Source organism: Episyrphus balteatus, chromosome 1 (assembly GCF_945859705.1).
Source record: "Episyrphus balteatus chromosome 1, idEpiBalt1.1, whole genome shotgun sequence".
NCBI classification, from domain to species: Eukaryota; Metazoa; Arthropoda; class Insecta; order Diptera; family Syrphidae; genus Episyrphus; species Episyrphus balteatus.
Genome location: NC_079134.1, coordinates 80781359 through 80809048, shown reverse-complemented (window position 1 = coordinate 80809048; position 27690 = coordinate 80781359). Strand labels below are relative to the sequence as shown.

Here is a 27690-nt window from a genome sequence, read left to right as displayed (position 1 = left end):
AGTAATAAACTAAAAATATCTTAAAGTAAAAGTGAATAAATGCATCTAGAATTTTTTCTCAAATATTTGTTTGGTCGAAAGTGGTACTAAAAATTTGTGTAATAAAGATCGGTCGAATGTTTTATTTTTGTTCATATTTTTTGTTCTATTGATGTAAATTTCTTCATACGCATCTAATAATTTAGGTTTATTAATTTGTTTTAACAAACGAAAGCCAGCTATAACATGGTTATTATGTATCATATGGTCAGCAGGAGTGGACTCGTTTAATGTTTTAGAGTAAATTGATTTGTAGTGTTCTGACCATCTAGTCTTTACCGATCTTCTTGTCTGACCAATGTACACTTCATCACAATTTTGACAAATAACCGAATATATTCCTGATTTTTCAATAGTTTCTGTTTTATCTTTAATTGTTCCAATAAGATTTTTGGAACAATTAAAGATAAAACAGAAACTATTGACTATTAAAAATTAATTTAGGCCTCCGTGCCTAAAGCACCGTCGGCAGAATCAGAGGTTTTGACCTTGCTACTGAGCATTCAAGCACAGTTAACAGGGCTTCAAAGCCAGATAAGGGAGCAGATAGTGAGGGTAGATCATATCTACACTCAACTCATAATGGGCGTACTGTCAGAGAAGCCCCTTAGGATCCTAGCTGTGAATGTAAATTCACTGATTAGGGTCGAACGTAAAACTAACCTTTTCCAATTGTTGAAAGATCTATGTCTCGATGTGCTTATGGCTAGCGAAACTAAGCTAAACCAGAAACATAAACTGACAAATATTAATTACAACATCGTAAGAAGAGACCGGCCCGACTCCACTCAAGGGGGCGGTGTTGCAATCTTCATACGTAAAGGCATTAGTTATAAGGTAATATACAATAGTGAAGTGCAAAAATGAGGTGTCCATTGTATGCATCCCTCTCCAACATGGAAAGCGGGTGTATGCAGTCGCAGCTTATGCGCCCGAAGCACCTCAACCAGCTGACTTTACGGCAGAACTCGAAAAACTTTTTCAAGTCCTACGACTGAATTTGGAGGAAAACTATATCCTCATGGCCGGTGATCTGAACGCCAAGATTGGGGAAATCAAATACAGAATCAGCGAGGTAATCATCTGTATAATTGGATGAGTCAAAACAATATTGAATATAGGGTTGATCTGCTGGCTACTGAAAGGCCATCGTTTCCAAGAAGCGGTTCTTTTCTGGATTTATTGCTTCTAGACTCGAGACTGACAATAACAGACTTTGTGGGCCAACACCCAAAAAACTGCCTTCGTACAATTGACTAAGACAGTGACCACTGCGGACTCGCCGCCGCAATACACCTTCCGAACGAGCTTGTGGAATTGGAGGAGTATGTACTGGAGCATTCTTACAACTACGGTAAGATGCGCTGGCCACGCTGCACCAACGCCTTAGCAAGAGAACTGCGTTCGAATAACATAGCCCCTCCAAACGACAGAAATCTGTCGAAAAGTGAGTTTGATGGTTATCTCCAACAAATGGACGATACCATCTTACAAACGATGAACAGAACTATACTTAAATACAAAGAACGTGACCAAAATAACGTTTACCGAAACGCGACTATTATTATTAAAACAATCGGGTTTTCCTTATTGTTTTAAAATCTGCAAAAAAATAAAAAAAAACGATGACCAGGCTGGGAATCGAACTGGAGACTTCAAATCATTAGTCGCCCACCTTACCACCTGAACCAACCTGCCATGAAAATATTGATCGCGATTTTTGTTCTAGTGCTAAGTTGCAAAAAAAAATTAACTTTTCAGTAAAATTTTAATAAGATTTTCTCTATAAAAATAATAAGAAATCTCCTTAAAAAAACCTTATTAATCGTTGATTTTAATAAGATTTCCTTATGAAATGTATGGACGATAAAACAATGTGGCAATCTGTTAGTTTTTAGCGGGTCATATTTTTCTCTGTGTGTTGGGGCTAACACCCTGTTAGTTACGAAGGTCGAGCTCAAGCTGATCTTCGATTCATTAACCCCTTGTAACCCAACATCGTTAATTTTAAAATTAATAATGTAAATCGAAAGGGCTTTAGCTATAATAAAACACGTATTTTTTAAAAATTCAATAAATTCATTATTTGCTTAGTTATTTCGAAAGGAGAATGGGCAAGTTTGTATGAAACGTGGACGTTACGCGGCCAGGAATGAATTTGTTATTTTTTGATGTAATTAAGGTTTAAATATATTGTGCAGAAGTTTTATCCCTGTGACGTATTTCAATAACGCATAAAATGCATTTTTGCATTTAACACTTTATATATGTCTCAATGTTATAACTCAATTGTGTATTTTAAGTGCAAAATATTATTTTCTGTCATTTTCCCTGAGTCTGAAGACCTTTATCTTGAATATCCAACCACTAGAACCCAAACTATAAGCATTTTAAAACAACAAATTCAAGCCTATTTTTAGAGTTTTGTTGTTCAATTTTTTGTTACTTTGAATTGATTGAAAACTTTCGAACCTGAAATGGTTGTCTTAAAAATCTTATATTATGAGTTCTATTGGTCGGATTTTCAAGATTAATGTCTTCATGCTCAGGGAAAATGACAGAGCATCATATTTTATATTCCATATAAAAATATAAATCAGTTTGTCCTTCATACATTGAACAATGCATTAACAATACTAATACTGCATTATCTTGCATTCTTAACGCAATACAGCGAAACGTCCAGTAAAAGTTTTTCCTGGGCTATAATTCTTTCATTTGATACCAATTTTATTGAAAGTTTAAATAATTTCTTTTTGTATATAAATGCAAAAATTCAAACAAAAAGCTATCTAATATTTATTTTAAAGCGCATTCCTAAAATGCAAAAATAAAACCCCGTTAGTTTATGCACGAAAAATATTTTTTCTGAATTTCGTAGTTTTTACATAAATTTGCTTGTTTTCCAAAAAAGCCGAACTTTCAACATTAACTGTCAATTAAAAACTATTGGTGCTATTTATTAGAAATATGGCGCATTATTTCTTTAAGCAATTCTTAAAGATTATGTAATAAGCTTTAAAAGAATTAAAATATGTTTTTTACAGCTTTTGGGCGATCTTTTTCGGTTTGTTACAGAAATGTCACATGGGGCTATAAGGGGTTAAAGAAGTCAGCAGGAGTCGATGGTATATCCAATATTGTACTACGATATCTACCGCAAGAAGCTATTGACATTTATGCCAGTCTGTTCAACAATGCTCTGAATAATGTGTTAGAATTTAAGTTGTTCGAATTAAAGAGACACGTCTAAGGGGGGGTTTCCATAGCATTTTAATGGAAGACGGTTGACTAATTGTTGCAGTTTATAAGATAATCTTATGAAACGTACTTTTTTGAAAAGGTAATAAACGTACAAATATTTTTGCATCATTTAAATTTTAGAAACATTTCTTGTGCGATTTTTATAAGGGTCGAAAATGATTTTTTTCCTGCAAATTTAGATTGAATCAGAATTTTGGTTGGGGCACCGTTGTTTATAAACTTTTTATTTATTTTTTTTTTGTTTTATAATGATCAAATGTGTTTTCATGCAGTACGCGAAACTGATTTTTTTTTTTTTTTTTTATTAGAAAAAAAGCTTCGTTAATTTGTTGTAATTTCATGTTTTTTTACTCACTCTTCTTAAAATAACTTTACCGTTTATTAGTGTTTTTAGATGAAACAAAAAGAAAACAATAAAGGGAAATTAGGAGAATCCAATAAAATTTCTAAAATTTAATTTGAAGTTAGTTTGAACGGTTAATTTGAAGGAAAGGTGTCAAAATGCACTTTTTTAGCATTTTGGTCGTGGGGCAAAGCGTGATTATTTTTTAAAATGTTTTTGTATTTTTTAATGAGAAGTTAATAAAGTTGTTCATGCAACCCGTTTGCCAAAAAAAAATATTTTTTTTATTTACACACTAAAAATTTGATTTTAATAAACCAATATTTGCATTCTGTTTTTGAGGAAGGGGCAGTCAAAGCATCCACAATTTATTTTTATTATTTTTTTTCATTATATTTCAAATCAGTTTCAAAAAAAAAATATATATTTTTGCTCACAGTATTTTTAATATAAATTGTTGAAAAAGTGTCTATTTTAGCTTTTTTTACTTTGAAAATTCCATTGATCACGCACACATGCAAATTTAGTTCAAAAGAATGCCACGCATAAGCTGGCGCTGATGAACTCTTTTTTTTCTGTTCTTTTCTATTTATTGAAAAAAAACTTGCTCTTGCGCTCTCATTTTCTCGTTATATTTTGTTTTTTTTTTTTTTGTGTTTACATAATACTTTTTTTTTTGTTTCCTATTTCCTCACTCAGGCAGGCAGAAATCATTCATGAAATTATGAAGATGATGCAGAGAGTAGGTAGATAGTAGATATTTTTTGCAAGATCATTATCTTTGGTTTTCAAAAAGGGTTGTTTTGTTCTTGTTGACTCTTGGGTTTTTCCTAACAATTCATTTTGTGTTTATAATATCGCACTCGCGCGTGCGAGATGACATTTTTGGGTTTTTTTGTGTCAGTGAAATTCTCTGCATTGTGTAATATTCACATCGTTCGTGCGGGGATATAGGTAAAGGATTAGATATGTGGGTACATTTGTAGGTATGCACTTGTTTATGTGTAAAAATGTGTATTGACATTTGACATGTACACAATGATTGATTTCCATATTTAGGTTGATTTCTGGGTTGTATTGTTTATTATACTACACTCGCGCGTGCGTGCGGGGTTATATAATATAAATATGTCCTTTTGTTTTTCATTGTCTTTGTTTATATGTTGCGGATTCGGTTTTTTTTTTGTAGGTTTGTAGGTATAATAGTTATATTTTCGCGGGGGAATGGGTAAAGGGTTATATATGTAAGTGTATTTGTGGTTAGAATGCACTTGATGGTATTTATAGAAATAGTTTTGCAATGGATTTTCAATTCAGTGTCTTCTTAGCAAAAAAAAGTTTTTAAAATTACACCTACTGAGGAAACAGAAGCAAAAAAGTAGCTAATGCCTATCTGAATTTATAAATAAAATATCAGTTTGAAAAAATAGATCATTGTTTTTCAAAGTGTTGAGCTTGAAAATTATTTTTGAAAACTTCCCTAATCTTTGATTACATAATTGAAAAATTAATTTCAAGGTTTAAAAAAAAGTAACTTATAAGTTATTAATGCTGCCTTATTTTTGTTTCCTAATAATGTAGGTATAAGTAAATAAAAAACAAAATCGATTCAGTTACGAACTGAGTTCATTACATTGCTGACTTTAAAAAAAATCTTTATTAAAAAGGTGTTGAAAGTAAATTGGATTGATATCGAGTCCATCCTCAAACAACATACACATAAGCACCTAAACATTCTATATACCTATTGTAAGTAAATATATTTCCATGTCAGCCGGCACGCGCGAGTGCGAGACAAAAAATTTATCAACGAAGAACAACTCAAAAGTGAGCAAGAACCTGAAAATCAATCCTTCTGCGCATCTACTCATATTTTTATACAAACTACACAAAGGATACTGTCAAGTATATTATATCAATGCACCCACATAACAAATCCTCTACCTGCTTCTCCGCTGAACAACTATAATTATTATTATAATGCAAAAAATTTCTCTGATACACAAAAAAGTCAAATGCTATCCACAACAGCAACATGGAAGCAAGTTTCTTTTTCATTTCAAAAATAAATAGATATACACTCCAGAAATCTTTCATGAAAATATTGAATTTCAAACCAGTTTTCGTCCACAAAAACCATATCTATATAAAGATCTATGTATACCTACATCCACTTGCATGTCACCCCGCAAGCGTGAGTGCGATGGCGATCTCACAAAGAGACAATGAATGAAAACCCATAACCAACATCCTGAGAGTAAAAAACCAGAGAATTCGATGGCGAGAGAGCGAAACACATTCACTAATACACACAAATGCTTTTACATGAGATTTGACTTTGCTGAAAAAGGGAACCCAGTCTTAAGGGGGGGTTTCCATAGCATTTTAATGGAAGATGGTTGACTAATTGTTGTATAACTTTTGCAGTTTATAAAATAATCTTATGAAACGTACTTTTTTGAAAAGGTAATAAACGTACGAATATTTTTGCATCATTTAAATTTTAGAAACATTTCTTGTGCGATTTTTATATGGGTCGAAAATGATTTTTTTCCTGCAAATTTAGATTGAATCAGAATTGTGGTTGGGGCACCGTTGTTTATAAACTTTTTATTTTTTTTTTTTTTGTTTTATAATGATCAAATGTGTTTTCATGCAACACGTGAAACAGATTTTTTTTTTTTTTTTTTTTATTAGAAAAAAAGCTTCGTTAATTTGTTGTAATTTCATGCTTTTTTACTCACTCTTCTTAGAATAACTTTACCGTTTATTAGTGTTTTTAGATGAAACAAAAAGGAAACAATAAAGTGAAATTAGGAGAATCCAATAAAATTTCTAAAATTTAATTTGAAGTTAGTTTGAACGGTTAATTTGAAGGAAAGGTGTCAAAATGCACTTTTTTAGCATTTTAGTCGTGGGGCAAAGCGTGATTATTTTTTAAAATGTTTTTGTATTTTTAATGAGAAGTTAATAAAGTTGTTCATGCAACCCGTTTGCCAAAAAAAAAAATTTTTTTTATTTACACACTAAAAATTTGATTTTAATAAACCAATATTTGCATTCTGTTTTTGAGGAAGGGGCAGTCAAAGCATCCACAATTTATTTTTATTATTTTTTTTCATTATATTTCAAATCAGTTTCAAAAAAAAAATATATATTTTTGCTCACAGTATTTTTAATATAAATTGTTGAAAAAGTGTCTATTTTAGCTTTTTTTACTTTGAAAATTCCATTGATCACGCACACATGCAAATTTAGTTCAAAAGAATGCCACGCATAAGCTGGCGCTGATGAACTCTTTTTTTCTGTTCTTTTCTATTTATTGAAAAAAAACTTGCTCTTGCGCTCTCATTTTCTCGTTATATTTTGTTTTTTTTTTTTTTTGTGTTTACATAATACTTTTTTTTTTGTTTCCTATTTCCTCACTCAGGCAGGCAGAAATCATTCATGAAATTATGAAGATGATGCAGAGAGTAGGTAGATAGTAGATATTTTTTGCAAGATCATTATCTTTGGTTTTCAAAAAGGGTTGTTTTGTTCTTGTTGACTCTTGGGTTTTTCCTAACAATTCATTTTGTGTTTATAATATCGCACTCGCGCGTGCGAGATGACATTTTTGGGTTTTTTTGTGTCAGTGAAATTCTCTGCATTGTGTAATATTCACATCGTTCGTGCGGGGATATAGGTAAAGGATTAGATATGTGGGTACATTTGTAGGTATGCACTTGTTTATGTGTAAAAATGTGTATTGACATTTGACATGTACACAATGATTGATTTCCATATTTAGGTTGATTTCTGGGTTGTATTGTTTATTATACTACACTCGCGCGTGCGTGCGGGGTTATATAATATAAATATGTCCTTTTGTTTTTCATTGTCTTTGTTTATATGTTGCGGATTCGGTTTTTTTTTTGTAGGTTTGTAGGTATAATAGTTATATTTTCGCGGGGGAATGGGTAAAGGGTTATATATGTAAGTGTATTTGTGGTTAGAATGCACTTGATGGTATTTATAGAAATAGTTTTGCAATGGATTTTCAATTCAGTGTCTTCTTAGCAAAAAAAAGTTTTTAAAATTACACCTACTGAGGAAACAGAAGCAAAAAAGTAGCTAATGCCTATCTGAATTTATAAATAAAATATCAGTTTGAAAAAATAGATCATTGTTTTTCAAAGTGTTGAGCTTGAAAATTATTTTTGAAAACTTCCCTAATCTTTGATTACATAATTGAAAAATTAATTTCAAGGTTTAAAAAAAAGTAACTTATAAGTTATTAATGCTGCCTTATTTCTGTTTCCTAATAATGTAGGTATAAGTAAATAAAAAACAAAATCGATTCAGTTACGAACTGAGTTCATTACATTGCTGACTTTAAAAAAAATCTTTATTAAAAAGGTGTTGAAAGTAAATTGGATTGATATCGAGTCCATCCTCAAACAACATACACATAAGCACCTAAACATTCTATATACCTATTGTAAGTAAATATATTTCCATGTCAGCCGGCACGCGCGAGTGCGAGACAAAAAATTTATCAACGAAGAACAACTCAAAAGTGAGCAAGAACCTGAAAATCAATCCTTCTGCGCATCTACTCATATTTTTATACAAACTACACAAAGGATACTGTCAAGTATATTATATCAATGCACCCACATAACAAATCCTCTACCTGCTTCTCCGCTGAACAACTATAATTATTATTATAATGCAAAAAATTTCTCTGATACACAAAAAAGTCAAATGCCATCCACAACAGCAACATGGAAGCAAGTTTCTTTTTCATTTCAAAAATAAATAGATATACACTCCAGAAATCTTTCATGAAAATATTGAATTTCAAACCAGTTTTCGTCCACAAAAACCATATCTATATAAAGATCTATGTATACCTACATCCACTTGCATGTCACCCCGCAAGCGTGAGTGCGATGGCGATCTCACAAAGAGACAATGAATGAAAACCCATAACCAACATCCTGAGAGTAAAAAACCAGAGAATTCGATGGCGAGAGAGCGAAACACATTCACTAATACACACAAATGCTTTTACATGAGATTTGACTTTGCTGAAAAAGGGAACCCAGTCTTAAGGGGGGGTTTCCATAGCATTTTAATGGAAGATGGTTGACTAATTGTTGTATAACTTTTGCAGTTTATAAGATAATCTTATGAAACGTACTTTTTTGAAAAGGTAATAAACGTACGAATATTTTTGCATCATTTAAATTTTAGAAACATTTCTTGTGCGATTTTTATATGGGTCGAAAATGATTTTTTTCCTGCAAATTTAGATTGAATCAGAATTGTGGTTGGGGCACCGTTGTTTATAAACTTTTTATTTTTTTTTATTTTGTTTTATAATGATCAAATGTGTTTTCATGCAGTACGCGAAACTGATTTTTTTTTTTTTTTTTTTATTAGAAAAAAAGCTTCGTTAATTTGTTGTAATTTCATGTTTTTTTACTCACTCTTCTTAAAATAACTTTACCGTTTATTAGTGTTTTTAGATGAAACAAAAAGAAAACAATAAAGGGAAATTAGGAGAATCCAATAAAATTTCTAAAATTTAATTTGAAGTTAGTTTGAACGGTTAATTTGAAGGAAAGGTGTCAAAATGCACTTTTTTAGCATTTTGGTCGTGGGGCAAAGCGTGATTATTTTTTAAAATGTTTTTGTATTTTTTAATGAGAAGTTAATAAAGTTGTTCATGCAACCCGTTTGCCAAAAAAAAATATTTTTTTTATTTACACACTAAAAATTTGATTTTAATAAACCAATATTTGCATTCTGTTTTTGAGGAAGGGGCAGTCAAAGCATCCACAATTTATTTTTATTGTTTTTTTTTCATTATATTTCAAATCAGTTTCAAAAAAAAAATATATATTTTTGCTCACAGTATTTTTAATATAAATTGTTGAAAAAGTGTCTATTTTAGCTTTTTTTACTTTGAAAATTCCATTGATCACGCACACATGCAAATTTAGTTCAAAAGAATGCCACGCATAAGCTGGCGCTAATGAACTCTTTTTTTCTGTTCTTTTCTATTTATTGAAAAAAAACTTGCTCTTGCGCTCTCATTTTCTCGTTATATTTTGTTTTTGTTTTTTGCGTTTACATAATAATATTATGTACTTTTTTTTTTTTGTTTCCTATTTCCTCACTCAGGCAGGCAGAAATCATTCATGAAATTATGAAGATGATGCAGAGAGTAGGTAGATAGTAGATATTTTTTGCAAGATCATTATCTTTTGTTTTCAAAAAGGGTTGTTTTGTTCTTGTTGACTCTTGGGTTTTTTCTAACAATTCATTTCGTGTTTATAATATCGCACCCGCGGTTGCGAGTTGACACTTTTGGGTTTTTTTTTTTTTGGTGTCAGCGAAATTCTTTGCATTGTGTAATATTCACATCGCTCGTGCGGGGATATAGGTAAAGGATTAGATATGTGGTATGCATTTGTTTGTGTGTAAAAATGTGTATTGACATTTGACATGTGCTTGTGCACAATGATTGATTTCTATATTTAGGTTGATTTCTGGGTTGTATTGTTTATTATACTACACTCGCGCGTGCGTGCGGGGTTATATAATATAAATATATCGTTTTGTTTTTCATAGTCTTTGTTTATATGTTGCGCATTCGGTTTTTTTTTGTAGGTTTGTAGGTATAATAGTTATATTTTCGCGGGGGAATGTGTAAAGGGTTATATAAGTGTATTTGTGGTTAGAATGCACCTGATGGTATTTATAGAAATAGTTTTGAATAGGTGAAGATGCTCAGTATGTTTCCTTAGCAAAAACAAAGTTTTTAAAATTACACCTACTGAGGAAACAAGCAAAAAAGTAGCTATTGCCTATCTGAATTTATAAATAAAATATCAGTTTGAAAAAATATATCATTTTTTTTTTTCAAAGTGTTGAGCTTGAAAATTATTTTTGAAAACTTCCCTAAACTTTGATTACATAGTTGAAAAATTAATTTCAAGGTTTAAAAAAAAGTAACTTATAAGTTACACTGGTCAACAAGCTTTTTGCCACAAGAACCAAAATATACTTTTCTATATGTTTTTGATATGCTGAACTCGAATCTGAAGTCAGAAAATGTTTATTGGCCTCCGTTTTTGAAATATTACCGTTAGAAAATACCGAAAAACGTCATTTTGGCTGTTTTCGAGGTTATGTTTTTATGTGGGGTAGTTCCTTATGAAAAAATTTGTAACGGTTCCTATAAGAACTGGTTTTATTCTTTCAAAAAATGTTTAAATCTTTCCGATATCTTTTTTACTTCCCGAGATATTTAAAATTTAAGGAGTGGTCTTTGACTCAGAAATAGCACTGGCCAAACAAATTAAACTTTTTTTGCCACAAGAACCAAAATATACTTTTTTAAAGGTTTTTGAGTTGCTGAACTCGAATGCGCAATCAGAAAAATGCTATTGGCAACAAATTTGTTTATAATGAATTACCCCACATAAAAACAGAAGCTAGAAAAGAGCCAAAATGACGTTTTTCAGCATTTTATAACGGTTATATCTCAAAGAACCTGAAAACCAATCCTTCTGCGCATCTACTCTCTCAAAGAGACAATGAATGAAAACCATAACCAACATCCTGAGAGTAAAAAACCAGAGAATTCGATGGCGAGAGAGCGAAACACATTCACTAATACACACAAATGCTTTTACATGAGATTTGACTTTGCTGAAAAAGGGAACCCAGTCTTAGTAAGGCAAAGTTTATTTAAAGAATAAGAATGTAATGACAAAAGGAATTACATTAAATGATAAATCAAAGAATATTACAATGGAATAAAGAAGAAAGAACAAATATATAGTATTGCCATAACAACATAATTTTAACACTCCGTCTCAAAACTATATATTTTATCAACAAAAAATAAACAATAATTCTTTAAGTTTAGTTTTACAAAACATTTTCATAATTAACATAATCCCATAGCTTGGGTAAATTTGCAATGCTTAATTTTAGACAAATTTTTAGTTAAGATATCTGACATCATTTCATTAGTATTAGACCGAGAGCCCAGAGCAGATTTTGGGAGTTTTTGGATAACCGAAAATGAGTCATATGTATGTGTAGGTAATAGCGTTCTGATGAAGAATTCGAAAGTCTGGCAGGTTTATTTCACGGCATTCTATGGTTTATGGGGAGTTGAAAAATGCATTTTTTCCGATTTTTGTGTCGAGTATATAACCACTTTAATTCATATAGAGCCGATAGAGGGCGATACCTTGATTGCAAAAAGTTCGGTCCCAGACGTTTTATTCACGGCATTACCCCCGCCAGACGTCCTTGAAGATTCGCGAAATGGCGATTTTCATACAAAAGTCAGAATATTATTTTTTGCAAGATATATAACCGTCTGGTGGTACCTTTTAAAAAATCACCACTACCCCTTGATAGAAAATAAATTAGTGCCAGACGTTTTAACCACGGCATTACCCCCACCAGACGTCTTTGAAGAGTCGCGAAATGGCGATTTTCATACAAAAGTCAAAATATTATTTTTTGCAAGATGTATAACCGTCTGGTGGTACCTATTAAAAAATAACCACTACCCATTGATAAAAAATAAATTAGTGCCAGACGTTTTAACCACGGCATTACCCCCGCCAGACGTCTTTGAAGATTCGCGAAATGGCGATTTTCATACAAAAGTCAAAATATTATTTTTTGCAAGATATATAACCGTCTGGTGGTACCTTTTAAAAAATCACCACTACCCCCTGATAGAAAATAAATTAGTGCCAGACGTTTTAACCACGGCATTACCCCCGCCAGACGTCCTTGAAGAGTAGCGAAATGGCGATTTTCATACAAAAGTCAGAATATTATTTTTTGCAAGATATATAACCGTCTGGTGGTACCTATTAAAAAATAACCACTACCCCTTGATAGAAAATAAATTAGTGCCAGACGTTTTATTCACGGCATTACCCCCGCCAGACGTCCTTGAAGATTCGCGAAATGGCGATTTTCATACAAAAGTCAGAATATTATTTTTTGTAAGATATATAACCGTCTGGTGGTACCTATTAAAAAATAACCACTACCCATTGATAAAAAATAAATTAGTGCCAGACGTTTTAACCACGGCATTACCCCCGCCAGACGTCCTTGAAGAGTAGCGAAATCCCGATTTTCATACAAAAGTCAGAATATTATTTTTTGTAAGATATATAACCGTCTGGTGGTACCTATTAAAAAATCACCACTACCCATTGATAGAAAATAAATTAGTGCCAGACGTTTAAATCACGGCATTACCCCCACCAGACGTCCTTGAAGAGTCGCGAAATGACGATTTTCATACAAAAGTCAAAATATTATTTTTTGCAAGATATATAACCGTCTGGTAGTACCTTTTAAAAAATCACCACTACCCCCTGATAGAAAATAAATTAGTGCCAGACGTTTTAACTACGGCATTACCCCCGCCAGACGTCCTTGAAGATTCGCGAAATGGCGATTTTCATACAAAAGTCAAAATATTATTTTTTGCAAGATATATAACCGTCTGGTAGTACCTTTTAAAAAATTACCACTACCCCCTGATAGAAAATAAATTAGTGCCAGACGTTTTATTCACGGCATTACCCCCGCCAGACGTCCTTGAAGAGTAGCGAAATGGCGATTTTCATACAAAAGTCAGAATATTATTTTTTGTAAGATATATAACCGTCTGGTGGTACCTTTTAAAAAATCACCACTACCCCCTGATAGAAAATAAATTAGTGCCAGACGTTTTAACCACGGCATTACCCCCGCCAGACGTCTTTGAAGAGTCGCGAAATGGCGATTTTCATACAAAAGTCAGAATATTATTTTTTGTAAGACTGCCTTGAAGAGTCTCGAAATGCTTTATTATAAATCTACTGTTATATATCTTGCAAAAAATAATATTTTGACTTTTGTATGAAAATCGTCATTTCGCGACTCTTCAAGGACGTCTGGTGGGGGTAATGCCGTGATTTAAACGTCTGGCACTAATTTATTTTCTATCAATGGGTAGTGGTGATTTTTTAATAGGTACCACCAGACGGTTATATATCTTACAAAAAATAATATTCTGACTTTTGTATGAAAATCGGGATTTCGCTACTCTTCAAGGACGTCTGGCGGGGGTAATGCCGTGGTTAAAACGTCTGGCACTAATTTATTTTTTATCAATGGGTAGTGGTTATTTTTTAATAGGTACCACCAGACGGTTATATATCTTACAAAAAATAATATTCTGACTTTTGTATGAAAATCGCCATTTCGCGAATCTTCAAGGACGTCTGGCGGGGGTAATGCCGTGAATAAAACGTCTGGCACTAATTTATTTTCTATCAAGGGGTAGTGGTTATTTTTTAATAGGTACCACCAGACGGTTATATATCTTGCAAAAAATAATATTCTGACTTTTGTATGAAAATCGCCATTTCGCTACTCTTCAAGGACGTCTGGCGGGGGTAATGCCTTGAATAAAACGTCTGGCACTAATTTATTTTCTATCAGGGGGTAGTGGTAATTTTTTAAAAGGTACTACCAGACGGTTATATATCTTGCAAAAAATAATATTTTGACTTTTGTATGAAAATCGCCATTTCGCGAATCTTCAAGGACGTCTGGCGGGGGTAATGCCGTAGTTAAAACGTCTGGCACTAATTTATTTTCTATCAGGGGGTAGTATTGATTTTTTAAAAGGTACCACCAGACGGTTATATATCTTACAAAAAATAATATTCTGACTTTTGTATGAAAATCGCCATTTCGCGACTCTTCAAAGACGTCTGGCGGGGGTAATGCCGTGGTTAAAACGTCTGGCACTAATTTATTTTCTATCAGGGGGTAGTGGTGATTTTTTAAAAGGTACCACCAGACGGTTATATATCTTACAAAAAATAATATTCTGACTTTTGTATGAAAATCGCCATTTCGCTACTCTTCAAGGACGTCTGGCGGGGGTAATGCCGTGAATAAAACGTCTGGCACTAATTTATTTTCTATCAGGGGGTAGTGGTAATTTTTTAAAAGGTACTACCAGACGGTTATATATCTTGCAAAAAATAATATTTTGACTTTTGTATGAAAATCGCCATTTCGCGAATCTTCAAGGACGTCTGGCGGGGGTAATGCCGTAGTTAAAACGTCTGGCACTAATTTATTTTCTATCAGGGGGTAGTGGTGATTTTTTAAAAGGTACCACCAGACGGTTATATATCTTACAAAAAATAATATTCTGACTTTTGTATGAAAATCGCCATTTCGCTACTCTTCAAGGACGTCTGGCGGGGGTAATGCCGTGAATAAAACGTCTGGCACTAATTTATTTTCTATCAAGGGGTAGTGGTTATTTTTTAATAGGTACCACCAGACGGTTATATATCTTGCAAAAAATAATATTCTGACTTTTGTATGAAAATCGCCATTTCGCGAATCTTCAAGGACGTCTGGCGGGGGTAATGCCGTGAATAAAACGTCTGGGACCGAACTTTTTGCAATCAAGGTATCGCCCTCTATCGGCTCTATATGAATTAAAGTGGTTATATACTCGACACAAAAATCGGAAAAAATGCATTTTTCAACTCCCCATAAACCATAGAATGCCGTGAAATAAACCTGCCAGACTTTCGAATTCTTCATCAGGACGCTATTACCTACACATACATATGACCCATTTTCGGTTATCCAAAAACTCCCAAAATCTGCTCTGGGCTCTTAGACTATATTTACATAATTCAAATTTATTACATTGTCTTTATATAACGAACGAATATGATGATACTTGATGTCTATATGCTTGCTGCGAGCATGATAAACAGGATTTTTTATCAAATGCTGAGCACTCTGGTTGTCGCTGTTAAGCACCATTGGGTTGGCTCCATCGAAACCCATCTCAGTAATTAATTTCTTAATATAACCTGCTTCTTTTGCTGCAGTCGAAAGGGCAACGTACTCCGCCTCAGTACTTGAGAGAGCCACTAGGTTTTGTTTTTTTCGACTCCCATGAAAAAACACCTCCTGCTGCAACGAAAGTATACCCAGTGAAAGACTTTCTGTCACTGGCATCACCTCCCCAGTCTGCGTCCACGAAACATTCAATTGGCTTTCCTGTTTTGAAATAATGCAATTTGTAATCAAGTGTTTTTTGGAGATACCTGAGAATATGCCAAACACCAGCTTCGTGTTCGGTATGGGGATCCATATTTCGTTGTGAGAGCTTACACACGGAATGAAGTATATCAGGACGTGTAGAAATTGCGAGATACATCAGTGTGCCAATAAGAGATTGATAGTGCGTACCATCGACTCTTTTACAGCTTTCATTAGAACAATTAACTTGGTACCCTGCATCGAGAGGTGTTGAAACTGGTCGACAATTTTCCATTCCACACTGGCTTAAAAGATTTTTAATGTATTCCCGCTGACATACAGTTAGGGGGCCAGTTTCGCCTTCCCGGTTTATTTCCATACCCAGAAAATAATGTATCTTGCCTCCGTCTACAACCTCAAATTCTCTAGCAATTTGAGCTTTGATCTCAACGAGTTCATTTAATTTAGAGCTTGCTTTATGATTTTTCGTATAAACACACGGCTCGCTTGCGCACGGAGAAAAACCAATTTTCTTCAAAACGGAATCTAACTTTTCGTTCCATTCTCGTCCACTTTGTTTCAAGCCATAAAGAGCTTTATTCAGCTTCAGAACTTTGTTGGGAGACTTTACATCGACAAACGGTTCCGGCTGTTTCATGTAGACAGTGTCACGAAGCTCACTATTTAGATAGGCTGATGAGACATCCATTTGATGCAGGTGCAGGTTATACTCGCAAGCCAACGCGAGAATCATCCGTATGGTTGCATATCTCACTACTGGTGAAAAGGTTTCCAGAAAATTAACTCCATAACGCTGTTCACATCCTTTGGCCACCAAACGCGATTTTAACCTTTCAATGCTTCCATTTGCATTTTTCTTCAATGTGAACACCCATTTGTTACCAAGTGCCTTTTCTCCTGGTAGAAGATCGACCAACGACCAAGTACCATTGTTCACCAAAGATTGAAATTCTTTCTGCATCGAGGCCAGCCATTGTTTTGAATGTTTTCCATTAAGAGCCTCTTCGACTGTTTGTGGAATTAATTCACAATCCTCTTCAAACATATTGAGTGCATGATGAAATTCTTTCCGGGGGCGTCCAGGTCTGCCTGTTCGAATTATTCTAGGTCTTCCTCTGCAGCACCTAATCTTTTCTTGGCAGTCATCACTCGTACTGTCGTCTTCTGATTCACGCTTCCCAGGACGAACAAAAGCTACCTCTTCCATAGCAACATCACCAGAAATAGAACCAGTTTCAGCAACAACAACATCATCGGTGACTACGCTTACTTCGCCAATTTGATCAGGTTCACAAATAAATTCGGCAACAACACCATCAACAGCAACCTCGTCAACTTCACCAACTTCAACAGAATCGTGACCAACTTCAACGATATCATTGGCAACTTCGCAGACTTCATCAACTTGAGCGTCAGCAGCAACAACCTCATCCAAATCGCAAACCAACTGCAAAACGTCATCTTTATCTGCACTCAAAACTTTATTCTTTTGATTGACATATAGTTGTTTCATAAACAACACATCCCTGCTGACGACTACTTTCTTTGTTTCAGGGTCATACAACTGATATGCCTTACAGACGTCTGAATAACCAACCATAATCATTTCTCTTCCTTTTGGATGAAACTTCTTTGTCTGCGTCTTATCATTTGCTATAACCAAGCAACCAAAAACCTGAAGATGTGATACCGTTGGCTTTTTTCGGGTCCATACCTCGTAAGGAGTCTTATTGATAAGAGTTTTTGTAGCAGCTCTATTTCGCAGATAAACTGCTGTTGCAACGGCCTCAGCCCAAAAACTTGCATCTAGCCTACTATGTACAATCATGCTCCTGGCCATTTCTGTGAGAGTTCGATTGGCGCGCTCGGCAACGCCATTCTGTTGGGGTGTGTGCGGAACAGTCAGCTGACGCTGAATACTCTCTGCATCCAGAAATGCACCGAACTCTGTCGATAGGTATTCACCCCCATTTTCACTACGCAGAATTTTTACTTTTCTACCAGTTTGCTTTTCCACTAAAGCCTTAAAAGATTTGAAAGCGTTAAACACCTCCGCTTTGGTCTTAAGAAAGTAAACAAACATGTAGCGAGACATGTCATCTATAAAAGTGACAAAATATCGAGACCCTCCTGTCGACTTTTTATTCATAGGGCCACATACGTCACTGTGCACAACTTCTAATAGATCTTGGGAGCGGGTCAATGTTGCACTAGGGAATGGCTTTGCACATATTTTACTTTTCGCACAAGTCACGCACTCATTATTGACTGGCACATCTCTAATTGTAAGTCCATTTACTAGTTTTTTAGTCGACATTTCTTTAAGACTATCAAAGTTTAAATGACCGTATCGATTATGCCACTCAATTGCATCGTGAGTTACACCTCTTGCAATCATACATTTATTTGCATCAGCTTTAAATAAGAAAAGACCACCGCACATAAAGGCCTTTATTATGGCGTCTCCTCTTTGGTTTTTCATCGTTGCAGTCTCTTTCCCAAAAACAACCGACAGACCATTGTCCACTGCCCGACTTACTGACACAAAATTGCCTTGCATTGAGGGAACGAACAACACATCACGTAAATTCATATTTCGCCCATGAAATTTAAAGCAAACATCGCCTCTCCCCTCGGCCATTATAAAATTATCCCCTGCCAGAATAATTTTTTCTTTTCGCTCTGCATAAGAAACAAACAAATTTCTATCACAGCACAGGTGTGACGTGGCTCCGCTATCAATGCACCAAGAATCTTTATCTAAGCTAAAGCCAGTAGATGTAGAAGCGAGAATGGAAAACGAATGTTCATTATCTCGGTCTCTTTTTTCCTCTTTGCAATGAGACGCAAAATGGAAGCGACGACCACAATTAAAGCATTTGCCATTTATTCGTTTTCCTTTTTTACTACTTTCGTAGCTTGATGAATTACTCCCGCCTGCACCGTTCTTAACCTTGGAATATTTTTTGGCGCGTGCAACAAATGCATGCTCTCCCTGATCCACATCTTTCACCTTATTTATTCTTTCATGCCTTCTAGCTCCTTCTTCCATCAGCTTCACTTTAAGCAACTTTAAAAGTGGGAGCTCATCGCGCGTCTCTATGGCAATTACAAAATTCTCGAACGAATCGGGTAGGCTAGAGAGCAGAATTATAACCACCAATTCATCATCAATATCAACATTGATTTCTGCTAGCTTATCAATTGGACTCGTCAGACAATCTAAGTTGAAGCAATTTTTTAAACAAAGTCACTTTACGTGCAGGACCTGAAGGTTCATAGATTTCTTTCAATGTGTCCCAAGCTTTTTTAGCTGTTGGACAATTACGCACGTGGTTCAACTGAGCAGGTTTAATGCACAACATTATGCTCGCTAGCGCCTTCTCATCTTTTGCATCGAACAAAATAACTTCTGCTGGAGTTGCATTTTCTCGTTTTACAATTTTTCCACTGGTAATTCCCCAAAGATCAGCATGTATTAGGATGCTCTTCATGTGTATTGACCACGAGGCATAATTGGAGTCGTCCAATTTTTCAATGGAATACAAACCTTGAGAACTCATTTTATGCGGTTACCAGAAAAATAATTTAATTAATTATAAAAAAAATAAGCTAAACTTCCCTTTTAAATAAACTAATTAAATTTTACAAATCAAAAAAAAAATGTTAGGCTTGGGCACCATAACCTGTTAGAATTTAAATTGTTCGAATTAAAGAGACACGTCTTAATAAGGCAAAGTTTATTTAAAGAATAAGAATGTAATGACAAAAGGAATTACATGAAATGATAAATCAAAGAATATTACAATGGAATAAAGAAGAAAGAACAAATATATAGTATTGCCATAACAACATAATTTTAACATAAGGCATATTATCCAAAGCGTTGGAAAACAGCGGTGGTACATCCTCTACCGAAAAAGGGAAAGGACAACTCCAATCCGGCAAATCTCCGGTCGATAAGTCTCCTTCCAAGTATCAGCAAAGTATTTGAAAAAGTTATCAATAGGACTCTTTCTCAGTGGCAGTGGCGTACGTTGAGTCGCCGAGGCCCCGGGGTAAGACTAAATTTTGGGACCCCTTAGTTACAAATAAAAATTACGTATACGCCATACGTTTTTTTTTGTATGGCTTATTTATTTATTTATTTTTAGGTTTATTTTAATGTTTTAATATGTTCGTAATGCACTTTGCTATACTTACTTAAAATGTCTCTCATAAATGTAGTAAACACGTGTACTAGGGGCCCCCAAAATTAAATATTTAGAGGCCCCTAAAATAAAAATTTGTTTAGCTTAGAATCGATAGTTCTTGGGGCCTCTGTTCTGAAGTAATAAATACATAATTTTATTTTCCATCATCAGACATACATAATTTTTTTTATTTTGGGGCCCCTGAAAAATTATTTTTAGAGCCTCAAAATTAAGTGCTTAGAGGCCCCTAAAATATAAAATAATTTTTTTGGAGCCAAGAAGTTCTGAAGTAATATTCGGAATGCCACCAATAACGTTATGTTTTTATTTTGGGCCCTGATGTATTTATGTTGGGGCCCCTGGATTTATATTAAATTTTCCATTTGAATGTTTTGAACCGCTTTTGAGGATCCTCAAATAATATTTTTTTGCTTTTTTGGGGCCCCTAATGCATTATTTGTGGTGGCAAAGATTTTTCAAGTAATAGTTTTTGAGGCCCTAAGATAAAATTATAATTTTTCTTTTAAAAAAGCAGTTTATTTTGTTTGGGGCCCCTGGGGTAACCTTTTTTTAAAATCAATATACACATATATTGTGTGGCTATCAATGCATTATACATTACACCGAATGACATAATTTGTCTCCCTGGTTACTTCGTAACTCAATTTATGCTAACAGTTTCCTTCTCTGCATTGTCTCCAGTTCCAGTGGGGGCCCTGGGGTCGGTCGGGTCTTGTTGATTTGGAAAAAGCTTACGACACCGTTTGGTTAGAAGGTCTCTATCTAAAATTAACAAGGCTTGGTATAAATAAACCACTTTTATATATGCTTTATGACATGCTCAATGGTAGAACGTTTGTTGTCAAAAGTGGCAATGCAACTTCTACTGGAGTTTTTAATATTAAAAATGGTCTTCAACAGGGAGCGGTGAACTCACCGATTCTCTTAAGTATTTACACCAGCGATCTGATAGGAAGTCTAACTCAGGCAATTGCGTATGCCGACGATCTAATTGCGTACAGAACAGCTCCAAAAGTTGAGGTCATCAGAATTCTCTTGCAACGTGACTTTGAAAAAATTCAGCGATATTGTAATGACTGGAATTTGAAAATTAACTATCAGAAATCAGAAACGATTCTATTTAGGACTCCCTTGGCTAGGGCTTCAGGGGTAATGCGAAGAAACTGGCAGAAGCTGGCGATCGTTGGACCACACGGACATCCACTGCCGAGTAAAAGTGTAGTAAAGTACCTTGGCATCTGGCTAGATCAATATCTATACTTCAAAAGACATATGGATGCTGCTCTGGCCAGGGCTAGGGGAGCCTTTGCCCTGACGAAACAGCTGTTTTATAGCAGTCGACACCAGGGTTAAGGTGATTTGCTACATGGCCCTCATCCGGCCTATGATTGTCTATGGATGCCCTGTGTGGTTCAACGTTGCTCCATCTCAAATGGAAAAGTTTCGGGTGTTTGAGAGGCAGTTTTTTAGACGTTGCCTTGGTCTGCATAGAACACCCGAATCTGATTACACGCATTACTATTTCAATGAGGTTTTATACAATTGGGCCAACATAAATAGAATTGATAACTTTATGCTGAAGCTTGTTCGTGGCCACGTTTCAAAAGCGATGGCCTCTTCAAATAGCTTAATTTTTGGGGCCTACTACCCTAACGACGAATACTTCAAGAGTGTGTGTTTAAGCGGCGACATTCCGCCTGAGGCATTCCTCTATTTCGATAGTCGGGGGCTTGTACAGGATAGATTGGCAGTTCCGCTAATCTACCACGTCGGGCGAAGAACCGTGGACAGGAGACTGCTGTATGACAGGGACATCCTCGCACTAGGCGGAGAAGGGCGTCTTTGGTTCAGTAGGACTGTGTCCGATCGGGGCCGAAGAGAAAGGGTAAGGCAGGAGAACCAGTTTTGGTGGTTTCATAATAGTGTAAATGGTTAAAGTGGTCTTTGTTTTTATGCCTTGGCTGGCTTACATAGTGTCAGGTGTTTAGTTTTAAGTAGGGACAGTTGGGGTGGCACCAAAAAAAATACAAAAAATACAAAAAAAAAAGAAAGAAGTATAACGTAGAGTGCCCGTATAGGGCCATTAAGTTAGTTGTAAGTAATTGATAAGTAGGCTAGTTTTTTATAAATTTTTGTCTAGCTTTAAGATAGTTTTAAGTTGAAGAATAATAAAAATGAATTAAAAATTGATTGAAATTGACCTCCTTTTATTTGCAACTTTGAAAATTAACTGTAAATTAATGCACCACGGGTGCACCTGCAGGCATCGATTTTATGCTTTTCTAACTTAAAAACTACCCGAAAAAAATAAATTCATCCATTAGCAAATCTTTCAAAAATTAATGACGCTGGCTCCCGGGCTACTACCCTATCTACCGTTTTCGTTTCAACGTTAACTTTTGGGACACCCTGTATTAATGTAAATAAAAGACATAGTTTATAATTTTTAGCAAAAAATGAAGAGTAAAACTATTATACTAAATATATTAGATAGACATTAGTCTAATTGCCTGCAAACTCTTTTTCTTCAACATCTTCCACTTTTGTTTCCTCATCGTCATCAACCTCATTATCATCTGTATCCACGCCATCAGTCTCATCCTCATTATCAATCACACTTGCTACGTTACCTTCGATATCTAAATCACTAACGACATCTACTTCCTCACTTCATCCTCCGATTGTATGTGTGTCTGAGTCTTCAACTTCAACTTTGCCTCCTTTTGTTTCAACGACAACTCACCCTGCAACTATAATAACTTCGACTTCAACACCATCTCAAGCATTTTCTTCAACCTCTCTCCCTCCTAATTCTTCGTCTACCATCACAGTTCCTACAAATTCAATGTCAACAAATGATCCTGAAACTAATTTATATAAGGATCTTAAAATTCAACTTAAAGCAGCTGAGCGATTTAAGTGCATTTTCTTATCAAACTTTGATCCGAATACTAGCTGTGAGGACATATCTGCTTACATCACTACACAATTCAACCAAGCAAAACTAAAAATTGAGCAACTACCAGCTAAAAGTATAGATTATTCCTCGTTTAAGCTATATGTTACACCTGACATGTTTAACATTCTGCTAGAAAAGAATTATTCGCCCGAAGACATCATAGTTCACGAATTTGTGAACAAAAGAAATGCTGTTCGAAATCGTAATCCTTTTCAAAAAACTTGGACAAGACAGACAATTCGTCGCTATTAATTGACATATTTTACCAAAACGTTAGAGGACTTAGGACTAAGACCAACAAGGTCTACTATTCATCTTCGATCTGCTCATATAATATAATTTGTCTCACCGAAACTTGGCTACATGCAGGTACCAGCGACTCTGAAATTTTTGACGAAACATTTAATGTCTACAGACGAGATAGATATTCTGAACAATCGATACTGTTGGAGGTGGAATACTAATAGCGATAAAATCTAACTTTGTAACCTCACCGATTAATGTACCTGTTGCACTTGACAAAGAAATTCTCTGCGTGAAAATATCATTTAAGGACAAAAACATTTATGTTATAGTATTACATATTGTTCCTGGAAGCTCACACGAAGTTTATTCTAAAGCATTTGAATATCTCAGCTATGTATACGATCTATTGGAATATCAAGATGAAATCATCTGCTTTGGTGATTTTAACCTTACCAATGTCGCATGGTCTCGCTGTTCGGAAACTAATTTTATGTTGCCAACTGGTAACCTCAGATCTGACGACTCAAAACTGATTGACGATTTAACATCACTTGGACTTTTTCAACTAAACGATGTTTTGAATAATAATGGAAAACTGCTTGATCTAGTATTTACTACAATTAATGACGATATTAAAATAACAAAATCAACCGAGCCCTAAGTGCCTGAGGATAATCATCACCCATCCCTAATATGTTCACTTTTTAACAATTTTTGTAATCTGGATAATGAAATATGTGAAAATTTTTATTCTTTTAATTTAAAAAAAATGATTTTTCAAAGCTTAATTTATTGTTGTCACAAATTGACTGGAACTTCAATGCGACTTTAATTCGTTTTTTGTCTGGTGCACACCGCACACGTAACTGTTTGTTTCTTAACGTCGATAAATGTAAAACTATGTGTTTTACAAGAAAGTTGTCTTTTACTTCGTTTATTTATATGTTTAACGATACATTCATAACTCGTGAAAATGATTATATCTGTTCTCGGTGTGACATTTGATCGTAAACTCGAATTTATTCAGCATATCAACTCCATTACCAATAAAGCAAATTCTATTCTCGGTTGGATAAAGAGAGAGTCAAAACAATTTTCCGACCCTTATGTTACAAAACAGCTGTTTATATCTTTTGTTCGTCCCATTTTAGAATATGCCTGTCAAGTTTGGTCACCACACTATGAATGCCATAAAAATAGGCTTGAACAGGTACAAAGGCGATTTCTTAGATTTGCACTCAGAGGACTAGGTTGGAACAATCCTTATGATCTCCCACCTTACGAGAACAGACTTAGACTAATTGACTTACCTAGTCTTGAGAACAGACGTTTCTATCTATGTTTCGTGTTCATTGTAAAAATAATCAACGGTACAATAGACTCTTTCCACCTTCTGTCTAGTATTAACTTTAATATTCCTCAAAGAAACTTAAGGTATATACCGGACAGCATAAATATCCCAAGCTATCGTACCAATTATGAACAATTCTCTCCATTAAATAAAATGTTTAAATTATTTAATATCTACAATAATAAGGATAACAATTTGTTTGATAAATCAATAACCAGTTCTTGTAAATTTAAATCAACATTTTTTCATTTGCAATTAATAAATTAAATAATATCTTTTCACACCTATGTTTATAAAAATGTAATTGAATAACTAGCAATTTAGTTCTGTTAAATAAATAGTAGGTATTTAGTTTACATTTTTTTTTTTTTGTTAGCACGTAAAAGAGAGGTGAAAATGCTGGACCAGCATCTCTGTTGACGATATTGTCGTTCAAATAGATGTGCATCGATTCCAATACGTTAAGCCGACCGACGTCTATTAGATTCGCATTCTACCAACTTTGAAATTAGAAGCGTCAATAATGCTGATTGGAAATTATGTCTGCCATTTGCTTGTAATGGATATTTCGTAAATTTTCTCTTGTTTTTAAACTCCGAATAGTCTAGCCCACATATGTATATGTGGGATACAAGATTATAGTACAAAGCTCTTCAATATAAAGTCCAAGAAAAAAGTGATCGTAATTCAAAATATTGCCTTTGAAGTTAAGTTTTAACAATTCATTCTTTCTTTTGCCTTTAAAGCCTAGTACGCAGCTGAAGCAAATAGAAATTTTACATACAAAAATATTACAACGTAATTTTTTTTTTGTTTTTTCTGTAAGACTTATTTTGATGTTTTTTTCTTGGTTTTTTTTTTTATTTATATTATTTTGACTTTGACATAACCCCTGATGGTATTTTTTCGTTAACATGTTTGCTGTTAACTTTCAAGACTTGAAAAGTTTTCATTTCTCTTCAGCTGCGTACTAGGCTTAAGGTCAGGGCTACAAAATTCCAGTTATATGAAATACATACATAATTTTTCAAAGGAGACCTTTTTTTCATTTTATTTAAAGCAGTTATATAAAAATTATGTGTTCACTTTTTTATTTTTCAAAAATTTAATAAAACATTCTGAAAACTTAATTCCCACAAAACAAGGCGGGTTTCCCTTTCTCCCTTTTGATGTCAATATTTCCAACAAAGGGAATTTTTCCAACGATCCTGCAGCACTCAGCTAAACACATAATTTCCAATCAGCATAATATTGGCGCTTTTAATTTCAAGTTGGTAGAATGCGAATCCAAAAGACGTCGGCTTAACGCACCTATTGGAATCGATGCACATCTATTTAAACGTAAACAACGTCAGCAGAGATGCTGGTCCAGCATTATCACCTCTCTTTCGCACGTTAACAAAAAAAATGTGAACTTAATACTACAGAATAAGACTAATGTCTATCTAATTTATTCACTAAATTAGTTTTAACCTTCACCAAACCTGTGAACCAAAATCGAAAAAAATTTATACTCACCACGATTTTTTTTCTCGCAAAACAATGTTCACCACAGAAATTTTTTTTTTCAAGAAAATTTTTTTTCACCACTTATTTTTTTTATCAAAAACAACTGTACACCAGGCTTTAGTCGGAACACGAGTAGATCCTTAATTACATAAGGGTAATTCCATGAGAGTATATAAGCATATTTTTGTTTTTCGCTCTTATTTATTTACCTATTCACTAAATTACGTATTTTAATAGATAAAAATAAAAAATAAAAGAATCATATTTTTGCTTTTTTTTTTTTTTTTTATTTTTGAGGTTATATAAAAAAATGGTTTGAGTAAAAGTTGTAGACACTTTTACTATCTACAACTTTTGCATTTAACTTTTTTCGATAGGAGGTCTACTTTTGACTGAAATCGTAAAAGAACACGATTTTTGACACCCACCTCCTGCCCCCAATTTGTTTGTGGGCAATTTATTTTTCATTCATATTCCTTTTATCCCAAATTTTTCCACCACCCTTATGCTGCTAATAATTTTTTCAACTTTTGCCTCTGAAAACCGGTTTGGCGCTGGTGTATTAGTAAATTAATTTGTTTTGTTGTTTTTAATAATAAAATTACTCTAATAATTGTGCTGTCTGAGAATATCTTCAAATAAGATGTAACGGGTGTGACGTTAGAAAGACACAATGAGAATTACCCATAAGTGACAGACGAAGGCAAATATTAGCTGTGTTTTTTTGGCATTGCTATCCGTATTCGCAGTTGGCGTTTATAGTCCAGTCATTATATGTACACATTTGGAAATGCAAAATGACCGAGAAAGCTAAATTTTGGATATTTTGTAGGGGATGCTTAAAAAAGCTTAACTTGAAGTTTTCGACCAAGATTTCCTATGAGCTTTTTCCGCAATAACTATTTTGACAATAACTCGGCTATCCTTCGAGATACGAAAATTTTACAAAGTGTTTTTTTGTAGCTTTTACCATGTTCTACAATTCATGCATACACATTTTTTGCGTATCTTGAACCGTTTTCGAGATATCGATCAAAAAAGTCGAAAATTTAAGATATGCGATTTGTTTTTTGACATTATCTATTTTTTGGTGATGAATATCAAATTTGTAGACCCTGTTCAGACCTACAATTTCGTATTTTTATTTTTTTTTTTTGACAAAAATTACGACCTCTAGCCGCCCACAAATTCGTTTAGTCCGCACCCACCGCCAAGCAAGCCGCTCGTTCGGTTGTGAAAAAAAACAATCATTCATGTTTTTTTTAATGTCAAAAAAAAATACGAAATTGTAGGTCTGAACAGGGTCTACAAATTTGATTTTAATATTTTTTTGGATATTCATCACCAAAAAATAGATAATGTCATAGCCGAGTTATTGTCAAAAAAGTTATTGCGGAAAAAGCTCATAGGAAATCTTGGTCGAAAACTTCAAGTTAAGCTTTTTTCAGCATCCCCTACAACATATCCCAAATTTAGCTTTCTCGGTCATTTTGCATTTCTAAGCTCTTTTTTCCGACATAATGACTGGCCTATTTACATGCATTACAAAAACAACACGCAGCTACCGATAAACCAAGCTGGGGATAGAATTTTTACGAAGTCTATAAGTTTACGTTTTTCTTTCTCTTGGTGCCTGCATATA

The 27690-nt window shown here is 34.2% G+C and overlaps 1 protein-coding gene across 7 annotated transcripts in view; it reads right to left on the bottom strand.

The window, feature by feature from the left end:
* Positions 1-27690, bottom strand: part of LOC129907232 (solute carrier family 12 member 6) — a 758459-nt gene that overhangs the window by 375250 nt on the left and 355519 nt on the right. The gene's annotated exons all lie outside the window — the stretch shown is intronic.